Source organism: Lygodium microphyllum, chromosome 24 (assembly GCF_053477565.2).
Source record: "Lygodium microphyllum isolate KBCC chromosome 24, Lygodium_microphyllum_v1.1.10, whole genome shotgun sequence".
Lineage (NCBI taxonomy): Eukaryota > Viridiplantae > Streptophyta > Polypodiopsida > Schizaeales > Lygodiaceae > Lygodium > Lygodium microphyllum.
The window spans coordinates 94,434,644-94,462,428 of NC_141158.1; the positions used below are offsets into that span (position 1 = coordinate 94,434,644).

Genomic DNA, 27,785 nt, shown 5'->3' on the forward strand with positions numbered 1-27,785 from the left:
GCGATCTTCATCGACAAACAATCGAGTGATGTGAGCTTTCATCCTAACCGGATGGGGAAGTGAGTACGGTTGCCCTCTGTATCTATCAACAGAGTGTGAGGCAGAGGGTGGGGCGAGAGACCAGTCTTTTCCCTTCAAATCGAATGAGAGGTGAGAAGTGTGAATGAAGTGTTGCACGCACGGGATGGGCCTCTCAATGCACAACGCACGATTTATTCTGTGCACTGCACCATAAGGCTCCCTTGCCTTCCTTCTTGCACTGTATGCCGGCACAGGGCGGGATGCACAGTTGCACCATCAAATGCGCACAAGGCATACAATCTTTGCACAAGTGACTGTGAGGATTACATCAATGGGTTTCAGGAAAAGGCTGCCCTCCTGTATCTATCAATAGAGCGTGAGACAGAGGGTGGGATGAGTGTGACTGGAGTTTCTTCAATCAAATACCGAGAGGTGAGATTGAGGGACGTTACGACACTTGGAGTCAGGTATGTTCCACTTTCCCTATGCACCCACGGGATGGGTCTTTGCCGTCCTCACAAGACACTTCACCCTGTTCTGTACACTGCACTGTAAGGCTCCCTTGCCTTCCTCCTTGCACTTATGCCAGACGGGTTAGACGCACTAATGCACCATCAACTGTGCACCCTGGCATACTCCCTTTGCACCATTTCCCCCTTGTTGATTCCTCAACCGGGTATGAGATATGGGTTTCAATCCTTTTTCCTCAAGTGATATTAGTCATGGGGCGAGTGACTGTTTTTTCATTTCAATTGAGTGATTGTGAGTTGAGTGTAGTATCCCTTATCATCATCGACAATGCATTTCCTGTGATTCCTTCCATCAGATACCTCCCTGGGTACTGCCGCGTGGTCCTTGCCATGACAAACGTGTGCCGAGAAGATGCCTTGGTCCCTCCAGCACCGACAACCACACTGGACGTGCCGTCGACACTTAACCTTGATTCTTGACGAAACGGGCCAAGTTTTTCTAACCCTACACCTTCTGTTTCTTCGTGCCAGTCATGTTTTAAGTGTGGGAAGTTAGTGGATGGTCTGCGGCGTGGTCCTAGGTCCCTGTTGCTCGGTTAACCCTATTTGTTAAGGTCTTAAGTGTGGGGACGCGTCCCTGCGCGTCAATATTGCATACCCCTTTGCATATGCCTTACCCTGTTCATGCATGTAGGCCATGACTTGCTTTTACCCTCATGGGGTCCCTTCCCATCCACCCGGTTATGTTCCACCCACCCTTGCGGCTGTTCCCTTACAGTTTTCCTTCATTCCCTGATTTTGAGGTCCTGCCATGTGAATGCACTCTACATTCCCCAAAGTCCACATCCAGCCTCATAGCCCTATTCCTTCCGTTGCAGTGACCATTTTTCCTTTTTACCTACCCCTATTCCGGTGCACGGTTTTCGAGTTATTAAATTTTGAAGTATTTTGCGCAAATTAGCCGGTTTCCCATATGAACGCACTTTTCTTGCTTCGGAACCATGCTCTGACGTCATAGCCCTGCCAACCACTTTTCCCCTAACATTTTTCCTTTTTACTCCGAGTCATTTTGCTACACGGTTTGTCCCTTATTAATTTTTCGGGTTTTCACGACTTTTTCGTGCGTATTTTTGATATTTTTTTCCATGTGAACGTGCCCTATTTGCATCGGAATTCCAATTTGATTTGACAGCCGTGTCTCCTGTGCCTTCCCCTACCTTTTTCCTTTTTCCTCCACCCTTTTTCGACTTCCGGATTTTTACTTATTAATTTTTAAATGAGTTTTCGGGAGTATTTTTGGCGTTTTTCGCATGTGAACCCTTCCTACTTCCACCGAAACTGCGGTTTAACATGATAACCCTGTGCCACCCCTTCCTGCAGACATTTTTCATTCTTACTGCATGTCATTCCGGTGAATGGTTCGTCCGATATTAATTTCCGATTCCATTTTCGGGTTTGTTTTTTGGGATTTTTCCATGTGAACGCATCGTATCTCCGTCGGAATTATGTTTTGATGTGATAGGATTGTCGGACACATCTTTCTGCACAGTTTTCCTTTTTTCTACACTTCGTTCCGATGCACGGATCTTTTGATATTAATTTTTAATTCGGTTTTTTGGTTCGTTTTTTGTGTTTTTTGCACGTGACTGCCTTTACCCCTCTCGGCACCTCCTTCATATATTTTTCTTGTTTTCCCTCTGTCGTCCTGCCCACTTTTTGTTTTTACGCTATGTCGTTTTGACGTCCGGATTGGGAGTTATTAATTTTTCTTTATTTTTATGTTTTTTCTCGCGCCCGTTTTGCGCGTGACCGCGCCCTTTTTCGATTTTACGAATCTCCACACGCCCCGGTCGTGTTCGCATAACCCGTACCGTCTTCCCAGCGTCATTTCAATCCCATCACGGCAAATTTTTTTTTACCCCGCCCGCGCACGTGCGCGAGACGGGGATACGCCCCTCGTTTGACCCCTTGCCCACCCCTTGTCCATCCCCTACCCACCCCCTTTTGACCCTCCCTTTCACCCCCTCCTGCCCGCCCACCCATTTCATTATTATTATTATTATTCTTTTTTTTTTTTTTTTTTTTTTTTTGCAACAAACTCCTTCCCGCCTCAACCGTCTCTCTCCTCCTCCCTTCTCCCCCGATCTCCTACGTTCTCCTCCCTCTCTCTCCTTCTCCATCTCCTTCCTCCATTCCCTCCCTCCCTTTCTTCCTCCTTTCCTCCCCTCCTCCTACTCCTCCTTCCCCTTCTTCTTCCCCTTATTCCTCCCTCTCCCGCCTTCTCCCACCTTCTTCTTCCTTCCTCTCCCTCCTCCCTCTCCCGCCTCCTCCCACCTTCTTCTTCCTTCCTCTCCCTCCTCTCTTCTGCCGCCTCCTCCCCGCAGGCGCCGCCGTCGACCGCCTCCCCCTCCTCTTCCTCTCTTCTGTCGCCTCCTCCCCGCAGGCGCCGCCGTCGACCGCCTCCCCCTCCTCTTCCTCTCTTCTGCCGCCTCCTCCCCGCAGGCGCCACCGTCGACCGCCTCCCCCTCCTCTTCCTTTCTTCTGCTGCCTCCTCCCCGCAGGCGCCGCCGTCAACCGCCTCCCCCTCCTCTTCCTCTCTTCTCCCGACCAATCGTCGCCGATCGCTGCCGCCCCAGGAGCCGCCAACGCCACCTCCTCCTCCTCTCACTGCTGCCCTCCTCCTCCACCTCCAGCTCCCCACCAGGTTGCCACTAACTTCCCTAAGTTAATTACTAACCTAAGTTAAATTAACACTACCCTAGGTTAGGTTAACATTTAACTTCACATTAGTTAACCTCTAACCCTTACCCTAGTAAACTAACCTAACCCCACCCACTAACCACCTAACCCTAGTTAGATTAGTCTCCTAACCCCAGTTAGTTGTCACTAACCTTAGTTAGGTTAGTTTACTAACCTTAAACCTAACCCACCCTAAACTAACCCTAGTTACTAACCACCTCACTCTAGTTAACTACCCCTAGACTAACTTACTTGACCTAACTAACCTAGACTAACCTAGCCTAACCTAAGCAACCTTGACTAACCTGACTTGATTTAGGTAGCCTAACATGACTTACCCCCACTAACCAGACTTAACTGACTTATGCCTAACTGACTTATCTGATTAATGTGATTTAGGTGATTTAAGTAATCACTACATTAATTTTTCCATTAAAAAATTCAAAAAAAATTCTAAAAATTCCTTTTGCCTTTTGCCAATTTTTGGGAGTTTGTCCGCTGGCAATTGCCTACCCTATAATTTCTGAAAATTCAATATTTCCTAATTTCACCTCCAAATTGCCAATAAATGTAGCAAATTCATTTAAAAATAGTAAAAAAATTCTTAAAAATTCTAAAAAATTCCCCTCACCTCCCTTCATCATTTTCCCTTTATTCCACCATAAATAATCACAACTTAACACAAAAAAAATAAATAAATAAAAATAAAAATCAACATAAACAACCAACCACAATCAAATCCACACATCCGCTAAGGTGTTGTTTGTTGTTTCATCAGTGATCTTTACTTTTCCTTTCCTGGATTCCCTTCTTTTGGTGGACTCTTTCGTGCGCATTCCTGCATTACATACATACCCCTTCCAGGTGTTTACTTTATGTGCTTTATTTATTTTTATTTTCCCCCTTAATCACAAATTAATTGTTAAAATGAACCCTTTAATGCACCCACAGTTTCCACGCGCATTCGCGCTAAACACACATACTTTTTAATTAAAATAAACCAGCCGTCACATGAGCACGCGCTAGCAAAAAAGCGCTCCACATCACCTTAATTTGTAATCAATGAATTGCATTTAGAGACCCAGTCGGGAATCGAAGTCCGAGAATCAAATAACTGCACCGCTTCACCTAATAATTGGTAATTAAATAACTAATAAGGAACCGCTGTTTTCTTGTTAAGGTTTATCACCTAATATAAATTCACCCATTTTTAATAATTAATTAAAATCAACCCTTCATTAAATTAATTCCCCCCTCACTGCACTTAATTCCCCTTTTTAATGAACCGTTTCGTGGGATGGGTATGCGCCGTCATTAGAGTTATTTTCCATGGTCCAGTCTTGGTTTATCACAGATGTAGTTTTGATATGTGTCGGATATGGTATGGTTTTGGTTTCCTGTCTTAGTTACGGTTACGGGTACGGTATGCAGTTTTTTCTTTTATTGCCTGATAGGGGGTTCAGGGTGTTTGTCTGATGCATCGCATGAAGCTTTCGGTCGCATTTGTCTCAAGGTCATGTCGAATTTTTTTTCTCGGATGTGGTTTGCTTGGGGTTAGTAGGTCGAGTCACGTTTTATTGGTAATTCTCTTATCCTTGGTTTTTGTCTGTTGCTTTGCAGGCATTCTCCTTGATTGTCTGTGTTTGTGGTGTGTGTGTAACCATCTGAATGGCGCCTTCTCATGCTCCTCCCCCTATCCAGTACGTCCCATTAGTTAGTAGGGATTACTCTTCCCTACTTACTTTTGAGCCTCTTACGAAGGCAGGACTTGCTGCTTTTGTGGCCACTCCTTTTCCATTGCTTCCAGAAGATCCGTCGTTATGTGATGAGTTCCTGGCCTCTTACAGCAAGAAGACAGGACTAGTCCAAGGCATGTCTATGACTTTGACATCTCGAGGCTTAGGGAAGACTCTGTCTTTACCCTTCAAAGGAGAACCTTTTGTGACCACTCGTCAGCTCTTCTCTAATGAAGAGATTCTAAAGCTGTTGCAAAAGCAGACAAGGGAAGTCCTTGATGTTAAGAAAGTGATAAACTCTTCAGGAGTTTCTTTTTCTATGATCACTGATCTCGTATGGAAGACGATGTGTCAGTTCCTTCAGGACAGGTTTATGCCTGCCAAAACGCCATCCCACTATTTGTCCAAAGAGCTTTTCACAGCTTCCAGGATGGTGCTGAAAGGAGTTGCTATTGATTGGAGCACATACCTCCTTACTAAAATGGATCAGCATTTTGTTAAAGTCACCAGGGGTAATGTTACCAATGTTACCTATGGATCATATTTGTCTGCCTTCTTGACCTATTCAGGTTTACAGAAGACTGTACCTCCACCTCCTCCATCAGATCCAGTACCTCCTCCTCCACCTTCAGAAGAGTCAGCACCCATTGACATTGAGGATGATGATTCTCCGCCTCCCCTGGTCATACAGCTCAAACGCTTGAAGCGGGTAGCGGATAAAGCCCCTGCTGTACTTCCCTCAGTGCCTATCCCTGCTACTTCTGGCAGTGACCTCCCTGGGTATCTCACTTGCAATAACCTGTTCAGAGCACATCGTGAAGGATCCTTGGAGATCTCAGTTCCTTCCCTGAACAGTCTCGTTTCAGGAGATGCCATTCCTTTCCTCTGCAAGGATATTCAAAGTTCCATTGAGTTGTCCGTGACAGCCTGTGTTCAACAGCTGTACGCATCTTTCTATGAGGAGCTCATGCAGTCTAAAGACCAGTTGCATAAGGCAACATCTGAGTTAGCTTCTGCTAAGGATACCCTAGCAGATTTATTTAAGCAAATGGAACAGCAAACCCAACTGGTTGCCACCCAAAGCGATGAGATTTCTTCATTGAAGACCCAGTTACTCGAGACTCAATCCCAGGTTACTAGCCTTTCAGAGGAGAAGGAGAGGATGTCCAGAGAAGCGAAAGAATTCCACGCTATCTTAGATAACAAGCTTTCAGCTTTACAGATGGCTAATGACACAGTGGCCAACCAAGCCTCCCAAATCCAGCAGTTGCAAGATCAGCTTGCAAAGTCCCGCTCTATTCCTCCAAGCCCTCCTGTTCCATTAATTCCTTCTCTTTCACAGCAGGACTTGGCTGCCCTACAGAGACAGGCTACTTTGTGCCCTCTATTCCAAGATAAAGTGGAGAGATTGCAGTCCAGAATGGACTTGTTATGGTCTACCTTTGAGCAGTTTCAGGGATATGTCTTACCAGACCATTCTTTCTATGTCCACTACCACTTACAGAAGTTGGTCTTCTACATGAAGCTTTCCACGATGGATTTACCTTTTCCAGAGGATGGCTGGAGTGGGGCTTGGTCTGCTGAGTTGTTGACAGAGGTAGTCAGAATGGTCTTTGAAGATTCTGTCACGCCAGATACCATGTTGATGTCATACATGTATCTCCGAGGAGACTTGTTAATTCCAGATGAGGTGGATATGGCATGGTATGTGGGGGATGTGGTCTTACAGGCTGTTTTGTATGTCAATCATTTGGAGTTGTGCATAGCTGACATGTTCCAGAGTTATTCCTCCAAAGTAGCTGATTGTCATGATAATTCGTAGCATCCCATGATTGATTCGGTGGTCCTCAATCAAAGACAAAACACAGCTCCTACCTTTGCCCAGAGTACTACCCAACTGAGGATGGATCTCTTAACCTATCTTTCCAAACATAATCCATTTGATGCTACCTTCTTTGATGCCTATCATAGACGATCTCTCTTAGGACCTTCTGTTCCTACCCTCCTCTATTATCAACAAATGGCTCACCGCTATGCTATATATATTTCCCTTTGTCAATCTAATTCCACTATTTTACCCCTTCTTTTCCAACCTTCAAATTTCCCTCAAATTCCTATTTTCACCTACTGTTCCTTTATTGAGGATAGAGTATTTTCCCCTTCTCCACCCTGTCCTTCACCCCTCATTAATGTACCCTCCACATTTCCTATTTATCAGTTAACACCTTTCCTTAGTGATTCCTTACAAATTTCTGCCACTCCTTCTTTAACCTTTTCTTCCTTTTATGATTTTTCCTATCCTTCCCTTCATCTACTTTCCCTTATTCCACTACCCTCTCCTAACACTTCCATATCTCAACCACCTCAGTTGGTTAGTGACTGTGACGGGTTTGATAATCAGATTTCCAGAAGAAGGGGATGGAGTTCGGATGATTGCCTTACAGGACCGCAGATTAATTGGCAAGTAATTCCAGGAGAATGGACAGCTTCCAGTCAAGCTTATCAAAACTATGTTCATTTTGCCCAGCAATATTCACAGTCTGCAGATCCCTCAGTGAGATTAACTGCTCACTTTGCTTGGTACCTGGCGTATATGCATAGGCACTCTCATACTGATTCAAAGCCTATTCCAAAGTTGTGCATGAATGTCAATGTTAGCATTGATTCCCAACAGCTGGAGACACTGTATTTTTATGCCCTTTGTTTGCCTAGCAGATACTTGGTCCTGTTGGAAAGGATGTGCTATCTCCAATTTTTTCAAAATCCTCCCAAAAACTTTGTAGATGAATCCTTATCTATGGATCTCTTCCGACAACATCAATCTTTTAAGAGGGATCATCTTCATTAATACCTTTCCAATGTATGGTGGAAGCTTTTAATGAACACCTCTCTTTTTGAAGAAGTCATTCAGATGGTTGTGTTGTGTATTAGTGTTTGTGTTGTGAGTTCCTTTATGTCAAACGAATGTGGTGGTTTCCTATTGGATTTTGTGTACGAGCTATGTTTTGGAGATTTGTAGAGATGGGGTCGTGGATGGAGAGTTGAAGCTGATGCTGATGAAGAAGAAGCAAACTCTTATATCCTTTACAAATTTGTGGTGATTTTTAGTTTGATAAGAGGTGTTAATGAATAAAGGGTTTTCCTTTCTTTATATTTTTTATATCAAAAACAGGTTATAAGTTGGGGTCGTGATGGATGGATTATTTTTGAGAAGATATTGACGATCAAAGTTGAGCTTTTCAACTGAACTTGTATTCCCTTTTTCCTGGGTCGCGAGGACGCTTCCTTATTAAGTGTGGGGATATGTTGAGTGTTGAAATCACTTGTTTTTTGGCTGATTTTTGTTGTTTTTGGAGAGCTGAATGGTTGATTTTATGGGATGATTGATTGATTTGGAAGTGGTTTGAGAGTGTTTTAGATGATAATGATTGTGTTTTGGAAGATCATGATGTTTGTTGGTGGTTCTGTGATGTTCTGATAGGTTCTGATTGGTTCTGTATACCTTCTGTTTTGCTCTGTTTTGCTCTGTTTTGTTCTGATTGTCTTCTGTAAAGAGGGAAGGAGTATTGATTGATGAAGATTGAGATATTGTGAAAGCTTATCGAATGGTTTGTGAAAGTTTGGAATGGTTTGAGAATGAGTTATGTGGTTTTGATGATCTTCTGTAACCTTCTGTAGGTCTTCTGTAGAGCTTCTGCTTCTGTTTTGTCTCTGTTTTGTTCTGTACTGTAGTTGTTCTGGTACTGTTCTGTAGACTATTTTGTATGCTTCTGTAAGTGTTCTGTGGAATGTATGTGTGACTTTGGGAAAGTTTTCTAGCCTTGGAAAGAGGTGAATACAAGTGCAAAAGAGCTGAAAGAAGTGGAAGAAGTAGCTGTTGAAGACTCAAGAGAAGACTAGAGTGAAGTGACAGTAGTGAGCTGTGAAGAGACACTGTAGTGGCTCTGGTGACCCTTCATATCAGACATACCTCTTGGGAGGGGTATCCACGACCTAAGAGTGATTATTGAGTGTGATTTTGAGAGATTGTAGTGAGGATATGATGTATTATTGATGGAGTGAGATAGAGAGAGAGTCAGAGATAGCCAATTCTACTCAAACAGAGTGATTGTATATGAGAGATTGAGAGAGAAGACTATGAAGATATTGAAGATGAATACTATGTGATGTATTTCCATTCAAAGATGGTGTATTCCTTTGCTTTCTTTGTTCTATTGATGGATTTTGTGAAGATATTGAAGAATATGGTTGATTCTATTAAAATCCGTGGGAGATCTACATGATGCTGTATGAAGATTTGTTGTGCCTGGTGTTCTTTTCTTCATTGTGATCATATGAAACATGATAAACAAGCTTGTTGATATTACAAGATAGATTTTCTTGCAAGAGAATTCCCTTTTCCTTGGTGTTCCTCTCGGGGCTCCAAGAAGGACTCTTCTGTGGCATCCTAACAACGAGGAGAGGAGATGAGGAGAAACAAACGATGAAGAAGCTAGCTGGAAGATGCAGTACGACGTTGCAAAGGAAGAGCTGGAGTCACTCGGACGACACTGTGGCAACTGACGAACGAGAAGCATTGACGAGCTTTGTGATTTTGAAGGAGAAGAAATGAAGTGATGCTCATGCTAGAAGACGATGATGATCATCGTCTCAGAAAGCCCGAGACCTGCAAATTCAATCTTGATCAAGGTACAATAATTGGAATCTCCTGCATCAATATTCCTTGCGCTGATGAGTCTTGAGGGTGTGCACGTGGTGCAATATTCGGATTGAAGTCCTGTGTACGTTGTGGATCAGTAGCAGCCATCTCGACTGCAAAAACATCAAATTGATCAGTCTTTACAAAATGCACATACAACACTGTTGGCTACTGCTGCTTCATCTTAGAGGCAAACGAGGCTTCAGATGGGCTTCGGACTCCACGAAGTGATGCTGCTTTGAGAACTTTCATCAAATCTAGATGCTTTTTTAGGCTCTCTCGCTGCTCGAACTGGAAATGATGGGAGACTAGGCTTATCTCCACTCAGTGCTGTAAGGCTTGAACAAATGAGCAAGGCTGTCTGTTGGCTTGTAATTGAGCTTCATCATGGTTCTTCATCTCCTACAGTAACCCCTAATCAAATCAATATGCCAAATGTTACTACTCTAGCCTCTGATACGAAACCATGGTGGAGATTGTTGGAAAGCCTTGAGCAAACATGTGAATTCAGCGAAATCCAATGTACGAGTAAAATATGATAATACAGTGAATGCAGCAATACTTTCTTTGGCATTAAATCTAGTGTAGCAGAGAATTTGCGGTACATGCACATCATTGTTCTTTTAATGCCCTGTGCAATAGCATAACTGTGCAAAATAATGCATACAATGCATCAGAAAATTTGGATGTGATGTGCTTTTATTGTAGAGTACATAAGGAATCAAAAACATATGCAAAGTCTTTGTACCTAGAGGTGTCATACATGGCATTCCTACAATGACACTCTTGGAAATGCTCCTATCATGATGCTTGGATCACATTGTTATTCATGTTACTAGCGCCCTGCAAGTATTGGTATTGCTTGCTGAAATGAAGCAAATTACAGCAGACACATGATATATACCATGCGGAACATCCCTTTCTTATGGCAAGAAAGTAAAGATGATTGTAAAATATTCACAAATTCCAATGATTTGCATTAATTCACATTCTGAAATGATGTGAATGAACCGGAGATGCCAAAAACATGTTGATATATGAAAGGAAAATTCATAGCAGTGAATAAGACTGTTGTGTGCGCTTCTTCCTCGTTTATGGAGGACTTCTAGTTCACTCAATACAAAAGGTTGTGCATGACCATGAACACTATTGATCTTTCCAACTGATTAACATCACAGGAGGCAATCGCAGTCATATCAAGCCTGGAATTGAAACTAAATGTTGCTGGGCATGATTGTTAAAAATATTCTTTTGCTCAATGCACATTATGCTGGAGTTGCTGTTGCAGATTTGTATTCATTCACTTGATTGATCTTCCATCTTGAAATTTATCAAGGTCTTCTATAGACATGACTTTTCTTTCGAAAACCCTTCGACATCTTTGGTGAACCTGATGTGAAAGCGTTGCATAAATTTCAGGATGGGAGATACTTCAGCATCCATTTCAGCCTCTTCTACAATTCCTGCTTCGTCCTCTACTGTAGCTCCATCATTGACTGCTACTTCAAGTACTTCAACGGATGATCTAAAGTAGATTTTACAGAATATGTCTATGTATATGCAGCTTCAAAATCAGCAGACACAATTGTATATGCAGCAGCAGCAGCAATTGCATCAACAACAGTTGTCTCAACAAAGGCAACTATATTCGGAGCAAGAAAATGCAATCAGCGCGACTAAGGCGATTGAAGCAGTTGAGAATGAGAAGAAGCTATTTGATGGCCGTAATGTTTCAGCATATTTGAAGACATATGAGATCAAGATGGGGATTTTTTGGAGTACCAGCTGGACTTATGAGTAAGTATTTCCTTCGTCTTGTCACACCCGCCTTGAGGGAAAAAGTGACTAATCTTTTTATTCAAAATTCGCATTGACAAGATTTTAAGAAGGCCCTGAAAGAAGAGTATTTCCTTGAGGACTTTGGGATGGCTACACGGCGGTCATTCCGAGAGTGGGTCTACATGCCAAACAAAGGTCTAGCTGCTTCAGAGTTGATACGAGAATTTGAAGAGAGGTATAGTCAGCTTGATGCCATTGAACAAAGAGCATTGGATGTTGAGAAAGTTGAGCTTTTCTTGCAAGCTGCAGATCCTGCTCTTCAGGAAGAATTAGGAGACCTTCTTGAGGATTGCACGAAGCCTATGGGTCTTAAAACGGATTGGCAAGATGCCCAAGATGTAGTCTCGACTTTGACCAAGAGGAGGATATGGAAGACCCGCCTACAAAATGGTTCTATGACACTGACGCTGTCTTCTGCTCCTATGCCTGCTTCTATCCCTGTTATTTCTTTTCTTCCTCAGCCAGTTTCTTGGCCTATGCTAGTGTCTACCGTTTCTATTCCTCCTATTCCTTTTGCTCCAAGACCGATGCCGGCTCCTTCTGCTCCAAAATCATCCGCTCCGTCGGTGCCTTCCTCTCTTGATGATATAATCAAAGGCATAACGGATTTGACACTAGAGTCAGTTAAAGCAGAATTGGTGGGAAAATTGAAAGAGCAGTTTGCTTCGACTACACCTACTATTTCTTCTAGTGCTCCTACTGCACCTAGGAGTGCTCCTAGTGCACCTAGGAGAGATCGAAGATATATTTGGTGTGATAGTACGGACCATCAACATTGCAGGGATTGTGAATCTTTTCAGGATGCAAGGAGGAAGAATTTGGTATTTTGGGGACAAGATGGTAAGATTTGGTTGACTGAAACAGGAGCTTTGCTTGCTACCAATTTTGGAAAATGCAGAATGAAGAAATTAGTGGATGATATGGCTGCGCGTACTTCTTATGTGGCAGCTAGAGGAGATGCTTCTGCATATGGAGTTCAGATCGAGAAAGGATCATAGAATTAGTCAGCATTATAGACTTATGCTATGGAGACGGCAAACAAGGGAAAAATTCAGCAAACTGTTTTGACTAGTGTAGGCTCTAGCATCAGATCTGAGACAGGTTGGGATTCGCCTGTTGACAGGTACACTATTTATGCCTACTTGGCTAAATCTCACGGATCAGATGTACTTGTTGAGGAGAAGCGTAAGAGGGATGAAGAAAATCCAAGTGCAGCTAAAAAGACTAGAGGGGGTGAGTTTGTTACTTCACCTATTGCAGGACTGTCTTTGAGACCAGGGCCAGAATGACAGATGGAAGATGGTCAAAAGAAAGAAAAGAGGCAAGAGCCTAGAGAGAGAAAGCAGCCAGGCTTTAGATTGATATCCAATATTGAGACATCTACGGACATGAAGAAAATCTTTAATGACAAGATACTTGGCAGTGAGGTGACTTTTACTATTTCTGAGGTTTTGGGCATCTCGAAAAGAGAGTTTCAAGATCAGTTTCAAGAGGTCCTGAAGAGGAAAAGACATGCATTGCCTACTACTGATACATAGGGAGTTTTGATTGGAGAGTTGGATGAGGATGAGGATGAGGTTATGGTTGAGAATGCTTCTGTTTTTCCACAGATAGAGAAGAGGGTTCAGCCTATGGATTATGCTGAAACTGATGAGCCTGTCTTGATACCGCGTAGTCACTTTTCGCAGAGTCATTAGGCTAGGGCAACTACAGAAACGATGGTAAAAATTGGAGAGAAACAGGTGTCTTATGTTGCTTTGGTGGATCATGGTTTAGATATTAATCTCATAGTTCGTGGAGTTTATGAAAGTAATAGATGGCCTATGGATGTAGAGCATGGGTGGTGTATGAGAGCCGCCAACAACACTGCAGGTGATTTGTATGCTGCATGTCCCAGTGTCAGGGTTTCTATTGGAGATGTAGAGGAGGATTTCCATTTCTTTGTGTAGGATTCATGCTCTTATCCCATAATTCTTGGATAGCTATTCATCAAAGAGATGTGCATGGAAACAAAAGTAATGGATGATGGATCTGCTTATGCACGGATTCACAATAAAGATGGCATGAGAGCAGTTCAGTTTATGACTGTGTGTGTGAACCATGTTAGAAACAAGGATACTCTTAGAGATGCACCTTTGCCCACTGTGAGGGATTCGGGTTTTCATTAGGTACCGCTGTTTTGCAAGACGACGGTGGTACAGAGAAAAGGAGATTGGAGTTCTCGGCTCCTGGTAGCAGTGTTTTCTCCTCCAGTTTTGTTGGAATTTCAGCAAATAGTTTGATGAGTTATCAGAAGACTTCTAAGTTGCCTAGAGCTCCTAGGCAGTACATATGCAGGAAGGAGAAAATTTTGAAAAATGCAGGTATTTTAGAGGATGATGAGCATATAGATGGGATGTATGATAGTATGATTTGTGCAGATACGATGACAGAGATGAAAAATATGCTGAAAATTGAAATGCAGAGTTGTCACAGTAATGTAATAGTGCAATCCCTGGACATGTTTCATGAAATTGCAGATTTTGTGACACAAATAAAGTCAGAGGCTGAGGTGACTCAGCAAAAAGTATTGAGTGCTGAAGAAATTCAGCAAACAGAGTTTTCGGCTGATTATGATCAGCTTACAGAGACACAGAGGGCTGAAAAATTTCAGCCAACAGAGTTTACTGCTGAAATATTTCAGCATCCAGAGTTTAGGGTTGTTCCTATGCAGTCCATAGAGTAGAGGGCTGAGGATATTTAGCCCACTGGAGTACAGAATTGCTGATTTACAGCAAGATTTAAATAATGTAGAGGATCATAATGAAGCCAGGGTTGACACGAAATACAAAACTGTGGATAAGAAGGTGAAGCCGATAGCTTGACCGCTTCCACCTGACAGTGATCAGCAAATAGAGAGGGCTGCCAAACAGCCAATTTTGAGGAATCCAGAGCATATAGGCCATAAATTTTCAGCAGAGACTCTTGTTGAATTAAAAATTGGAAATGGGGATTTCTTGTTACCCATAGAGAAGCAATGCTTTCAGGAGATGCTTGAGCGACATGGAAGGGGATTTGCTTTTCTCCCGCATGAGATTGGATGTGTGAATCCGGATATTGTTGCTCCTATGGTGATCTTTCCTATTCCTCATATTCCATGGAACCTTCGACCTATTCCAGTGCCTAAGGCACACCTACCAAAGCTGATTGATTTGTTAAATGAGAAAATCAGGATGGGAATCCTAAAGCCTTGATCTGCACCATACTCAAATAGGTGGTTTACGGTTCCAAAGAAGAATGGTACTCTCGGATTTATACAGGACATGCAGCCAGTAAATAGAGTTACTATTAGGAATGTTGGTATAGGTCCAGTTGTGGATGAGTTTGCAGAAGCATTTGCTCGACGTGCCATCTATTCTTTAGATGATTTATATTCGGGATATGATTAGTTTCAGCTGGCTTTGGAAAGCAGGGACATAACCACTATGAGAACTCCTATTGAGCTTGTCACGATGCGTACCTTGCCTCAAGGTGCCACTAATTCTATTGTGCATATAATGAATGCCATGCATAAGGTCCTTCGTGATTACATACCTCAGCTTACCATGCCTTTCTTGGATGATGTGCCCATTAAGGGGTGTGCAGAAGAAGAGAAGAATGAGAGTCTAAATGAGCAGGGATGCAGATACTTTGTGGCTGATCATATTTCAGCTTGTGAGAAGATTTTGGCCAGGCTAGAAGAAGTGAACTTGACACTATCAGGGAAAAAATCTATTTTTTGGAGTAAATGAGGTAACTGTCATTGTTGGACATATGTGTGGGTATTATGCCACGAAACCCTCACCTGAGAAGGTGGATGCTATAGGCAAGATTACGGAGTATTGTTCTACCACTTCAGAGGTACGGAGATTCATTGGCGCTTGTGTGTTTTATATGATTTGGATACCCCACTTTGCACACATAGCAGATTGTTTATATCAGCTGCTTCGAAAGGGGCAGAAATTTTATTGGGATGAGAGCCACACTAGAGCCATGCGGAAATTGAAGAAGTTATTGCAGATTGCTCCTACTCTCAGGAGAGCAGATTATAATTGTGGAAGGCTTAGTGTATTGACAGTTGACACTAGTCCAATTGGCATAGGTTGGGCTCTGGGTCAAGATGATGCAGATGGAAACAGGTATGCTATTCGGTTTGGGGCGAAAGTCCTAAACGAGAGATAGAGGAGATATCCGCAAATCAAGAGGGAGTTACTGGGGATTGTTATGGCTCTCAAATGTGACAAGGAGTATTTTATTGGAGCTTCAGTTGTGGTAGAGACAGATTGCTTGCCATTGAGAGGTATGATTACGAGTTGCTCTACTCCAGATATAGCTATGCTGAGATGGATTGCATACATCAAGTCATTAAATCCAGAATTTAAACACATAGCAGGAAAGGATAATCTAGTGGCGGATATGCTGTCTAGAGCCAGATATGATGATGAGGATACACTACTTGCAGAAGAGGATGATGTAGAAATTTCAGCCGCCGCTATGGTTGATCATGTTTGCCATGTCTATGATATTGTGGCTTTGATAGAAGAACTCTATGTTGGAGATTGGTTGCAGATTGGCAAGTACCTTAGTACACTAAGCAAAAGAGATGAATGAAGTCCTGTGTACGTTGTGGATTAGCAACAGCCATCTCGACTGCAAAAACGTCAAATTGATCAATCTTTACAAAATGCACATACAACACTGTTGACTACTGCTGCTTCATCTTAGAGGCAAACGAGGCTTTAGATGGGCTTCGGACTCCATGAAGTGATGCTGCTCTTGAGAACTTTCATCAAAGCTGGATGCTTTTTCAGGCTCTCTCGCTGCTCGAACTGGAAATGATGGGAGACCAGGCTTGTCTCCACTCAATCCTGTAAGGCTTGAACAAATGAGCAAGGCTGTCCGTTGGCTTGTAATTGAGCTTCAGCATGGTTCTTCATCTCCTACAGTAACCCCTAATCAAATCAATATGCCAAATGTTACTGCTCCAACCTCTGATACAAAACCATGGTGGAGATTGTTGGAAAGCCTTCAGCAAACATGTGAATTCAGCGAAATCCAATGTACGAGTAAAATATGATGATACATTGAATGCAACGATACTTTCTTTGGCATTAAATCTAGTGTAGCAGAGAATTCGCGGTACATGCACATCATTGTTCTTGTAATGCCCTGTGCAATAGCATAACTGTGCAAAATAATGCATACAATGCATCAAAAAATTTGGATGTGATGTGCTTTTATTGCAGAGTACATAAGGAATCAAAAAACATATGCAAAGTCTTTGTACCTGGAGGTGTCATACATGGCATTCGTGCAATGACACTCTTGGAAATGCTCCTATCATGATGCTTGGATCACATTGTTATTCATGTTACTAGCGCCCTGCAAGTATTGGTATTGCTTGTTGAAATGAAGCAAATTACAGCAGACACATGATATATACCATATGGAACATCCTTTCTTATGGCAAGAAAGTAAAGATGATTGTAAAATATTCGCAAATTCCAACGATTTGCATTGATTCACGTTCTGAAATGATGTGAACGAACTAGAGATGCCAAAAACATGTTGATATATGAAAGGAAAATTCATAGCAGTGAATAAGACTGCTGTGTGCACTTCTTCCTCATTTATGGAGGACTGGTGGTTCACTCAATACAAAAGGTTGTGCATGACCATGAACACTATTGATCTTTCCAACTGATTCACATCATAGGAGGCAATTGCAGTCATATCAGGCCTGGAATTGAAACTAAATGTTGCTGGGCATGATTGTTAAAAATATTCTTTTGCTCAATGCACATTATGCTGGAGTTGCTGTTGCAGATTTGTATTCATTCACTTGATTGATCTTCCATCTTGAAATTTATCAAGGTCTTCTGTAGACACAACTTTGCTTTCGAAAACCCTTCGACACCGGTATGTTCTTCCAATGATCCAGGACGTTGTGCCAAAAAACTTGTTGGCACAACTCTCTCATGTGAGCCATCACCCTCCTCCCCTCATCATTCATGATGATGGCTCCTGACCTACTATCGACCAGATATCCATAACTCCTAAGAGTCTACCTAAGATGGGTCCTCTCCCATCTGCGTCTACGCTCCTGGGCATATCCAGGAGACCCCTCTATATTTAGTGTACCAATGGGGGTAACCTCTCTTGGAGTGGCACCCAAAGGGGTACCACCTACTGCTGACGGCTGCACAAAAGCCAAAGTAACTGGAGTAGACGTCTCCATAGGTGTGACAAATCCTGGAGGTGACGCAGCTCCAGCTGAACGACGAGATGGAGATACCACATCCGTGTCTCCACACTAGCATCCCCCTGATCCCGATGCACTCCCTCCCTCTGGCCCAAGTCATGAGCGTCGAGATTGTCTGCTCGAAGCCGAAGCATCCGATCGCGCTGAAGCAAATCTAGCAGAGCGCCCTGATGAAGAATGAGACAGCCCCTGGTCTGCCATCTCTTTGAATCTCGCGAGCTGGTCTAGAGACATGCGTGCGAAGATGTCCTGCAACTCCTCATTGCTCATCCCTCGACTCATCCTAAAAATGTCACCTGCACAGATAAAAAATGGTGTTAGAATAATCAATTTAAATTATACAAAGCACAATAATATAAATCATTTTTAAAAAATCTCTCTTAAAATGCATATCTTATGTACCTTTATAAGAGATTGGTCAACGAAATGAGTAAGTGGATGCTCCAAGTATGAAGTATCCTATGGTCCCATGTTAATCTCCTGACACAACTCCGCATACACTGGAAGGTCGATAGATATGTCACCACAAAAGAATGAGCCCGCCTCATTCTCAAAAAATTCTTGGACTCTTGTATTTCCATCATTGTTAGCCGATGCTGGCTCCAAGCTTTCGACGGCCTCCACCCCTTGTAATATCGACCCATCTATTTACATATTATCTTCATTTATGCTCGGAACATCGCTTTGATCATATACTCTCGCACTTCGGGGAGTTGAAGGTATAACATACCACCATCGAGGTTGTCAGGGGTTTGGATAGAAGATTACATGTTTACAAACACGTACAAAGCGAGTTCAAACCATTGTGACATAAACCATGTCGTATTACAATTAGTAAGCAAATGACTCCATGCACCTATTCACAATGGGCCAGCAACACAAAGGTTTTGCACAAATCCGTCCATTTTTTTCGGAATCTATTTCGAGAAATCCCGATGGACCTCGTCGAGCTGTTACTCTAGCTCCTCCAAGTACCACTTTGAACCACTGCACATCGAATAGTATCATGGAGAAGCTACGGTAATCCACTGTAATAATACTTTGCAAGTTCCCAAAGTACTCCATCTCATCCACAACCATGTTTGGATCCGTTGCTCGTCGTTGGCTCTCTTGCTCAAACCTTGCCATGACACCACAGTCCATTGTGGAGCACATTTTGTCAATACACTCCACGTGAAAATGCCGTCCGTGCGACCACGTTGCACTATATATTTTGTAATGTACATTGAAACACTCAAATTAGATGTTGCATATAAAATTTAGATACGATAGATTCTAAACCCCTCATCACCTTTGGACTACATCCCCTTGAGAATTCCCATTCCTCCATTGAGACCTCTGTCCCTTCATTGGATGCTGCGGTCAAGGCTCCATGCAACCATCGCATTGACATAAACCGGGGCATCTCCTCCATGCCTTCGGGATATTGAATCGGTCGATGACGCGTACTACATTGGAATTCAGCTCGCGCTTCCTCTTGATCTTGCCTTGCAATCTGGTACTTGGCAAGCCACGTCTCCATGGAAGCATGATGCAGCATACAAAAGCGATTCACCTTCTCTTCCATTAAGGCATCCATTCTTTTTTCTACCCCATTTCCAACCACCACATCTCCAGTCAGTCTATCATCGTCCTTCAGTGTCCATAGCATTTCATTGTCTGGTTCCACCGTTGGTAGCCATTGTGAAATATGCACTAACGCCTTTGACATCAACCAACCTTCGGCCATGCTACCTTCTGGCCGAGCTCATTGTCGCATAAAGCCTTTCAGGGTTTTCATGAAGCGCTCCAGGAAGAACATCCATCGCGTATGGACAGGTCCAGCAATCTCCACTTCCTCCACAAGATGCACAAGAAGGTGGATTTGTATCGTGAGCATGCTAGTGGGCAGGTATTTCTCAAAGAGACAGACTGTCTCCACTGCTCCCCGCCTCGCAGATTCAATAGAGGACGTCTTAATCTCTTTCTGTGAGATCCATTGCACCAAAGTCGACAACTTGTAAATGGCCCTGCGAATTTCTAGAGTAAGGCATCCTGCGATCGCGATCGGTAGGACAAACTGCCACAAATGAGAAAGCATTATGAATAATGGCCACTTTTCAAATTGCAAAATGCCCACGCTAATTACAATCCATTCGTAGCACAAACCTGACATATCTTATACCAATCATGGGATTTTAGCCCCGACAATTGGTCGTCTTTAGAAAATGCGGACCTGAGAGAACGCATCATACCCGTCGGAGTGCGGATAGACTTGATCACTTGCTTCACAATGCGCTCTTCTTTAGTGGACAAAACCCAAGGAGCACGAGGAAGCTGCACGCAACCATCAGCACTCGACTGCTGCCAAAGTGCCTCCATCTTATCTACATCCTTTAAATCCATTCGTACCCCTATATTGTCTCTCTTTCCTGTGATGTGGTCCCATAGCAAGCTGCCAACATTCTTGAAAATATGCATGGGATCCAACAAGTGGTTGACCTGTAAGTGGGTCCAATATGGCAACTCGTAGAAAACTGAAAACCGTCGCATTCCATTTGGATGTGATTCCGCATGGACCATTTTCAGCTGGTACCAGCTTGCGGTGTTCATACATGTTGAAGGTCGTCCAAAGAAACCTTCCCTGAGTTCATGATCCTCCGGCAAGAAAGCGGCATGTCCTTGATATACCATCTTCTTCATGGTTCGTGACCTTCGAGAGTCTAATTGTGGCCCACACAATGGACATGCATGATAACCTGAGGTAACCAGACTTGTTCGACACCACGACCTAGTGAATACTTGATTGAATGAGATAAAATATAGATATTACCAGTGAGAACGGAGGCCTGCTCACCTGAGCACTCTCCCAATCCCGAAAAGTCATGCATCGTCCACATGAGAATGGCTCGAATGTTGGCTGACCGCCGACCATCGCGCCTGCTCATATCTTGCACAGTGACCCCCTCCTCCCACAAAATCTTAAGCTCATGGACTAATGGATGAAGATACACGTCCATATTTTTTACTTTGTAGCGGCCTGGGATGAGCAAGCTAATGATGAGATGTCCTTTCTTCGTAGAAAGCCATAGAGGGATGTTGTAGTTGACAAGGACTATAGGCCACACACTGTAAGAAGTTGAGCGTAGACTGAATGGGTTCACGCCATCCATTGCGAGACTGAGCCAAAGATTCCTTGGCTCTCGCACAAAGCCTGGGAAGGTAGAGTCAATGTGGCTCCATGCACGCGAATCCGCATATATTCATTGAACTCCATCCGTGGACCTATTCTGCACATGCCACATTGTCAAGCTCGCCATGCTGGACGTACGAAACATGTGGTTTATGCAGGGGATGAGCGGAAAGTGTCTGAGAACTTTTTGAGGGATGGTTTGCCCTTGCAAGTCCTGTCGATACCTGTGAGCACCACACTTTGTACATGTCTCCATAGTCTCGTATTCTTCTCGAAACAGTATGCAATCGTTAATACATGCATGGATGTTATTGTAGTCCATGCCAAGCTTCCGTAAAATATGTCGTGCATCATCACGAGACTCAGGCATGGTATTTGCAGGTGGTAATATATGATATTTCAATAACCTGAAAAAAATCATAAAACACCTTGAAAAAGCAAAATTTTTTATAATAATAGTGTCAAAAAAAAAATCAATGAAGCCTATGTGCAAGGTACCTGAATAACTCGGTCACACTCGTATCGCTCCACCCGTATTTTGCTTGCACACTTAAGAGTGCAAGCAATGTCTTCAACCGAGATACTCGGCACCCATCATATAATGGTATGGATGCTTTCTCTCTAAGAAGAGCAGATGTCTCGACATCCATGGGAATCAATGCATCGATCATTGCCTCCATCTCAGGCTCCAAGATTGTAGGTAGGTCTGGAAGGTTGTCTGTCTCCTCTGGCATTGATGGTATAGATTGGCCTTGCGAGTGGAGGATTGGCTCCTGCACTCCATCCATCACACGCCCACGAACTCTTCTAATTGGCCGCAAAGGGTGCACTCCCCCTTGGGACGAGACATCACCTCCCTGGATAGAAAATTTGCCAACAAGACCCAATCTTATTGTGTATGGTTTTCAATTAGCTTGCGAGTACAATGCATGATTAATATTAACTTCAAATTACCATTTGCTGAAAATCCGCAATCGCCTGATCAATGATCTCAGATTGAAACTTGCCAAATCATCGTACGTGTTCTATAGACAATCGGTGTTTTCGTCTAATTGTCAACTTGCATTGAGAGCAAGGACATGGGACACACTGATTAAGATATGCCTCGCGATCTTGAACAATAAGACCTTCTTCATTTTCCATCTTATCTACATTACAACAAACGAGGCTTAAATGGATAGCTTTATGGAGATGTATGTCAAGTTGCAAGTTGACCATAAGCTCTTGCTTGAGAGGTTTTAGCCTCTACAAGAGCTTGAGAAGCAAATTTTGTAAAACATTGAGATTGATATTGATGCATCCATGGTGTTGAAATCTAAACTTCAAGATATAAGAAATACTTTACTGATTGATGTAAAGAATGCATTGGACATAGTAGTTGAGAGATTTATTGATGTTATATCTCGGCCATATACCATGCTCAAGGATTTGTTGTCTCGGTAGATAATTATTCATTATTGTAAAAAAAAAATCATTGGTTCATAAGGTTCATGAGTCGAAGACTAAATGTTTGGACTTGACTAAAAGATTGGATAATGCCTTAGATGCTAAAAGGAAAAGTGATGAATATATTACTTCATCATTGCAACAAAAAGATTGGTGACAAGGATTCTATGATTAATGAAGTTCTTCACGAGGTGAATATAGAGTTGAAGGGGATGGAACACGATTCTTCTTTGGGATTTAGTCGTGATCAGTTAATTATTGAGGTGTCTTCTTGTACAACCATTATACCTTATATACCTAGCTACGGTCTCTAGGTTATGTACTTTGAGTATCTTAGAGGGGCTCTACTAGGATTACTTATACAACTACACTAGAGGGCTTTGAGTATAAGTAATCCATTTATAAGCATCATTGAGGATCTCTTAGTCTAATAATAAATCAATCTCAACAAAAAGCATCTTAGAAATGTGGTTTTTTTGTCCTAGGTCCATGTATAAAAATTAATGCCATCTATGAAATTTATCAACTATAGTAATAAAATTTGTTTCAATCAATTCTACTCATAGTCACAACATTTGAAGAAAATATCCTATGCTCAATCTAAGGGATTCTTCTTCTATAGCAATACTTTTGGGTTCATTTTGATGAAGTACCTAGAGCGCTTCATGAAAAGCTTGAAAGGCTTTGTGCGACAACGAGCTCGTCCAGAAGGTAGCATGGCAGAAGGTTGGTTGGTGTCAGAGGCGTTAGTGCATATCTCACAATGGCTACCAACGGTGGAACCAGACAATGAAATGCTATGGACGGTGAAGGACGATGATAGGCTGACTGGAGATGTGGTGGTTGGAAATGGGATAGAAAAAAGAATGGATGCCTCAATGGAAGAGAAGGTGAATCGTTTTTGTATGTTGCACCATGCCTCCATGGAGACGTGGCTCGCCAAGTACCAGATTGCAAGGTAAGATCGAGAGGAAGCAGGAGCTGAATTCCGATGCAGTACACGTTAGCGACCGATTCGATATCCCGAAGGCATGGAAGAGATGCCGCGGTTTATGTCAACATGATGGTTGCATGGAGCCTTGACCGCAGCATCCAGCGAAGGGACAGAGGTCTCAATGGAGGAGTGGGAGTTCTCGAGGGGATGTAGTCCAAAGGTAATGAGGGGTTTAGAATGTGTCGTATCTAAATTTTCTTGCTACATCTAATTTGAGTGTTTTAATGTATAGTACAAAATATATAGTGCAGTGTGGTCGCGCAGACGGCATTTTCGCGTGGAGCGTATTGACAAAATGTGCTCCACAATGGACTGTGGTGTCTTGGCAAGGTTTGAGCAAGAGAGCCGGCGACGAGCAATGGATCCGAACACGGTTGTGGATGAGATGGAGTATTTTGGGAACTTGCAAAGTATTATTACAGTGGATTACCGTAGCTTCTCCATGATACTATTCGATATGCAGTGGTTCAAAGTGGTACTTGGAGGAGCTGGAGCAACAGTTCGACGAGGTCCATCTGGATTTCTCGAAATAGATTCCGAAAAAAAATGGACAGATTTGCGCGACACCTTTGTGTTGCCAGCCCATTGTGAACATGTGCAAAGAGTCATTTGCTTGCTAATTGTAATACGACATGGTTTATGTCACAATGGTTTGAAGTCGCTTTGTAAGTGTTTGTGAACAGGTAATCTTCTATCCAAACCCCCGACAACCTCGATGGTGGTATGTTATACCTTCAACTCCTCGAAGTGCGAGAATATATGATCAAAGCGATGTTCCAGGCATAGATGAAGAAAATATGCAAATAGAGGGGTCGACATTACAAGGGGTGGAGGCCACCACAAGTTTGGAGCCCGCATCGGCTAACAATGATGGAAATACAGAAGTCTAAGAATTTTTTGAGAACGAGGTAGACTTGTTCTTTTGTGGTTACATGTCTATCGACCTTCCAGTGTATGTAGAGTTGTGTCAGGAGATTAACATGGGACCATAGAATACTTCATTCTTGGATAATTGTATTACTCAATTCGTTGTTTAGATCTTCCATAAAGGTACATAAGATATGCATTTTAAGAGGGATTTTTTGAAAATGATTTATATTACTGTGCTTTGTATAGTTTAAATTGATTATTCTAACATCATTTTTTATATGTGCAGGTGACATTTTCAGGATGAGTCGAGGGATGAGCGATGAGGAGTTTCAGGACATGATGGCACACATGTCTCCAGATCAGCTCGCGAGATTCAGAGAGATGGCAGACCACGAGCTGTCTCGTTCTTCGTCAGGGCACTTTGCTAGATCTGCTTCAGCACGATCAGATGCTTCAGCTTCGAGCAGACGATCTCGATGCTCACGACTTGGGCCAGAGGGAGGGACTACATCGAGATCAGGGGGATGCTGCTGTGGAGACACGGACATGGTGTCTCCGTCTCGTTGTTCAGCTGGAGTTGCGTCACCTCCAGGATTTGTCACACCTATGGGGATGTCTACTCCAGTTACTCCGGCTTTTGCGCAGCCGTCAGCAGGTGGCATACCTTTTGGTGGCACCCCCTTTGGTGGCACCCCTTTGAGTGGCACTCCGAGAGTGGGTACCCCCGTCGGTACACCGGATGTACAGGGGTCTCCTGGATCCAGGAGCGTGGACGGAGATGGGAGAGGACCCATCTTAGGCAGACTCCTAGGGGTTATGGATACCTAGTTGATAGTAGGTCAGGAGCCATCATCATGAATAATGAGGGGAGGAGGGTGATGGCTCGCATGAGGGAGTTGTGCCAACAAGTTTTTCGGCACAACGTCCTGGATCATTGGAAGAACATATCGGAGGGGAGAAATGACTACATAGTAGCATCCTTGCACGAGGAGTTTCCGGTGCCAGCCGCAGTAGATAGATTCTCTACGGGATGGATGATGGATTGCAGACGTGCATACATGTCACATAGACGATCCGACGCACGCATGGCAATCAAGAGTGGGGCTGCAAAGCCCGAGTGGTTAGATGCAGACGACTGGCACCGACTGAGGGAGGAGGCTACAGATTCGCCAAGACGTTGGAGTCAGCAGCGGGAGGCGGCGAGCGCGCGACTCAAGGCCGGAGTGGTGCATCATCTTGGGAGTGGTGGCCACAGGACATATTTGGAGGACTTTGTAAGTTTCTCTTTTGTTTTGCTTTTTTTTTTTGAAATATTCTTTGTACTAACAATCATGTTTCTAACAGTTAGCATATTGTTTTCTTTGCAGTACTCCATTACAAATCGCGATCCGCAAGGCCTTGAGACTCAATATGCAGAGAGGCACGGTCTCAATGCATTGATCGATCGATTGTATAGACACGGCGGCCCTGTAAGTCACTCATCTTTCTTGTCCGTAGTTACCATAAGATATTTGAATGCATTATTGTATGGTGGATTGATATGTTGTTTCTTTTTCTGCAGAATCCGTTCGATGCTCCTTTGCGGTGGGACGAGCTTTCGGGGGACGAGGATTTCTAGCTCACCCTTGGATCCTTGGAGCTCACACAACTTTAGTTTTTAGTCGCCTAATCTATGTAGACATTTTCTATGTATTAGTGATATCCTTTCATGATTGTACCAATCACATTTTATGCGATCATGTATTTATCTCATGTATCAGTTTTATGATTTCAGTATACATTCTTTTTGTTTGCAAACGCTTTGTATGCAATAGTGCAGAAACTATTTTGTATGGCTCTCATACAGCACACAGTGCTATATGCGGCAGGGCAGCTTGCTGCCTTGCCACAAAATTTTTTTCCCCCGTTACCGTCGCTATTTGCATCACAAATTTACTGCTCGCGTCGCTATTGTCCTCGCTATGAGTGTCGCAAATTTACTGGTTGCGTCGCTATATGCGTCGCAAATGCGATGCATATAGCGACGTTTCTATGGCGTCGTCAATAACAACGCTTTTTGCGACGACGGGGGCAAATTTTGTTGTTTATATTTTCGTCGCTTTAAACGTCGGTATAAGGTCTATATCTTGTAGTGTTTGAAGACGTATGAGATTAAGTTGAGATTTTTTGGAGTACCAACAGGACTTATGAGTAAATATTTTCTTCACCTTGTCACACCCGCCTTGAGGGTAAAAGCGACCGATCTTTTCCTTCAAAATTCGCATTGGCAAGATTTTAAGAAGGCCCTAAAAGAGGAGTATTTGCTTGAGGACTCTGGGATGGCTACATGGCGGTCATTCCGAGAGTGGGTCTACATGCCAAACAAAGGTCTAGCTGATTTAGAATTGATACGAGAATTTGAAGAGAGGTATAGTCAGCTTGATGCTACTGAACAAAGAGCATTGGATATTGAGAAAGTTGAGCTTTTCTTGCAAGCTGCAGATCCTACTCTTCAGGAAGAATTAGGAGAGATTCTTGAGGATTGCACGAAGCCTATGGGTCTTAAAAAATATTGGCAAGACACCCAGGATGCGGTCTCGACTTTGACCAAGAGGCGGATATGAAAGACGCACCTACAGAATGGATCTATGACACCGGCGCCATCTTTTGCTCCTATGTCTGCTTCTACCCCTGTCATTTCTTCTCTTCCTCAGCCAGTTACTTGGCCTATGCCAATGTCTACTATTTCTAATCCTCCTGTTCCAAGACCAATGCAAACTCCTTCTGCTCTGAAATCATCCGCTCCTTTGGTTCCTTCTCTTGATGACATAATCAAAGGCATAACGGATTTGACACTGGAGTCAGTTAAAGCAGATTTGGTGGGGAAATTAATAGAGCAGTTTGCCTCAACCGTGCCTACTATTTCTTCTAGTGCTCCTAGTGCACCTAGGAGTGCTCCTAGTGTACCTAGGAGAGATCAAAGATGTATTTGGCGTGATAGTACGGACCATCAGCATTGCAGGGATTGCGAATATTTTTAAGATGCAAGGAGGAAGAATTTGGTATTTTGGGGACAAGATGGAAAGATCTAGTTGATTGAAACAGGAGCTCCGCTTGCTACCGATTTTGGGAAAGAGCGGAATGAAGAAATTAGTAGATGACATGGCTGCACATACTTCTTATGTGGTACCTAGAGGAGATGCTTCTGCATATGGAGTCCAGATTGAGAAAGGTTCAGAGAGTTAGTCAGCATTATGGACCTATGCTATAGAGATGGCAAACAAGGGGAAAATCCAGCAGACTGTTTTGACTAGTGCAGGTTCTAGCATCAGATCTGAGACAGGTTGGGATTCGCCTGTTGACAGGTACACTATTTATGCCTACTTGGCTAAGTCTCAGGGAGCACGTGCACTTGTTGAGGAGAAGCGTAAGAGAGATGAAGAGAATCCAAATGCAGCTAAAAAGACTAGAGGGGGTGAGTTTGTTTCTCCACCTACTATAGGGCCGTCTTCGAGACCAGGGCCAGAACGACAAATGGAG

The 27,785-nt window shown here is 43.2% G+C and overlaps 1 non-coding gene across 1 annotated transcript; it reads left to right on the plus strand.

The window, feature by feature from the left end:
• The first annotated feature begins 8,149 nt into the window (after positions 1–8,149).
• LOC148015378 (small nucleolar RNA SNORD36) lies at positions 8,150–8,218 on the plus strand. Its single transcript, XR_015688485.1, has one exon. It is a non-coding gene; the product is annotated as a small nucleolar RNA SNORD36 (small nucleolar RNA).
• The last annotated feature ends 19,567 nt before the right edge of the window (positions 8,219–27,785 follow it).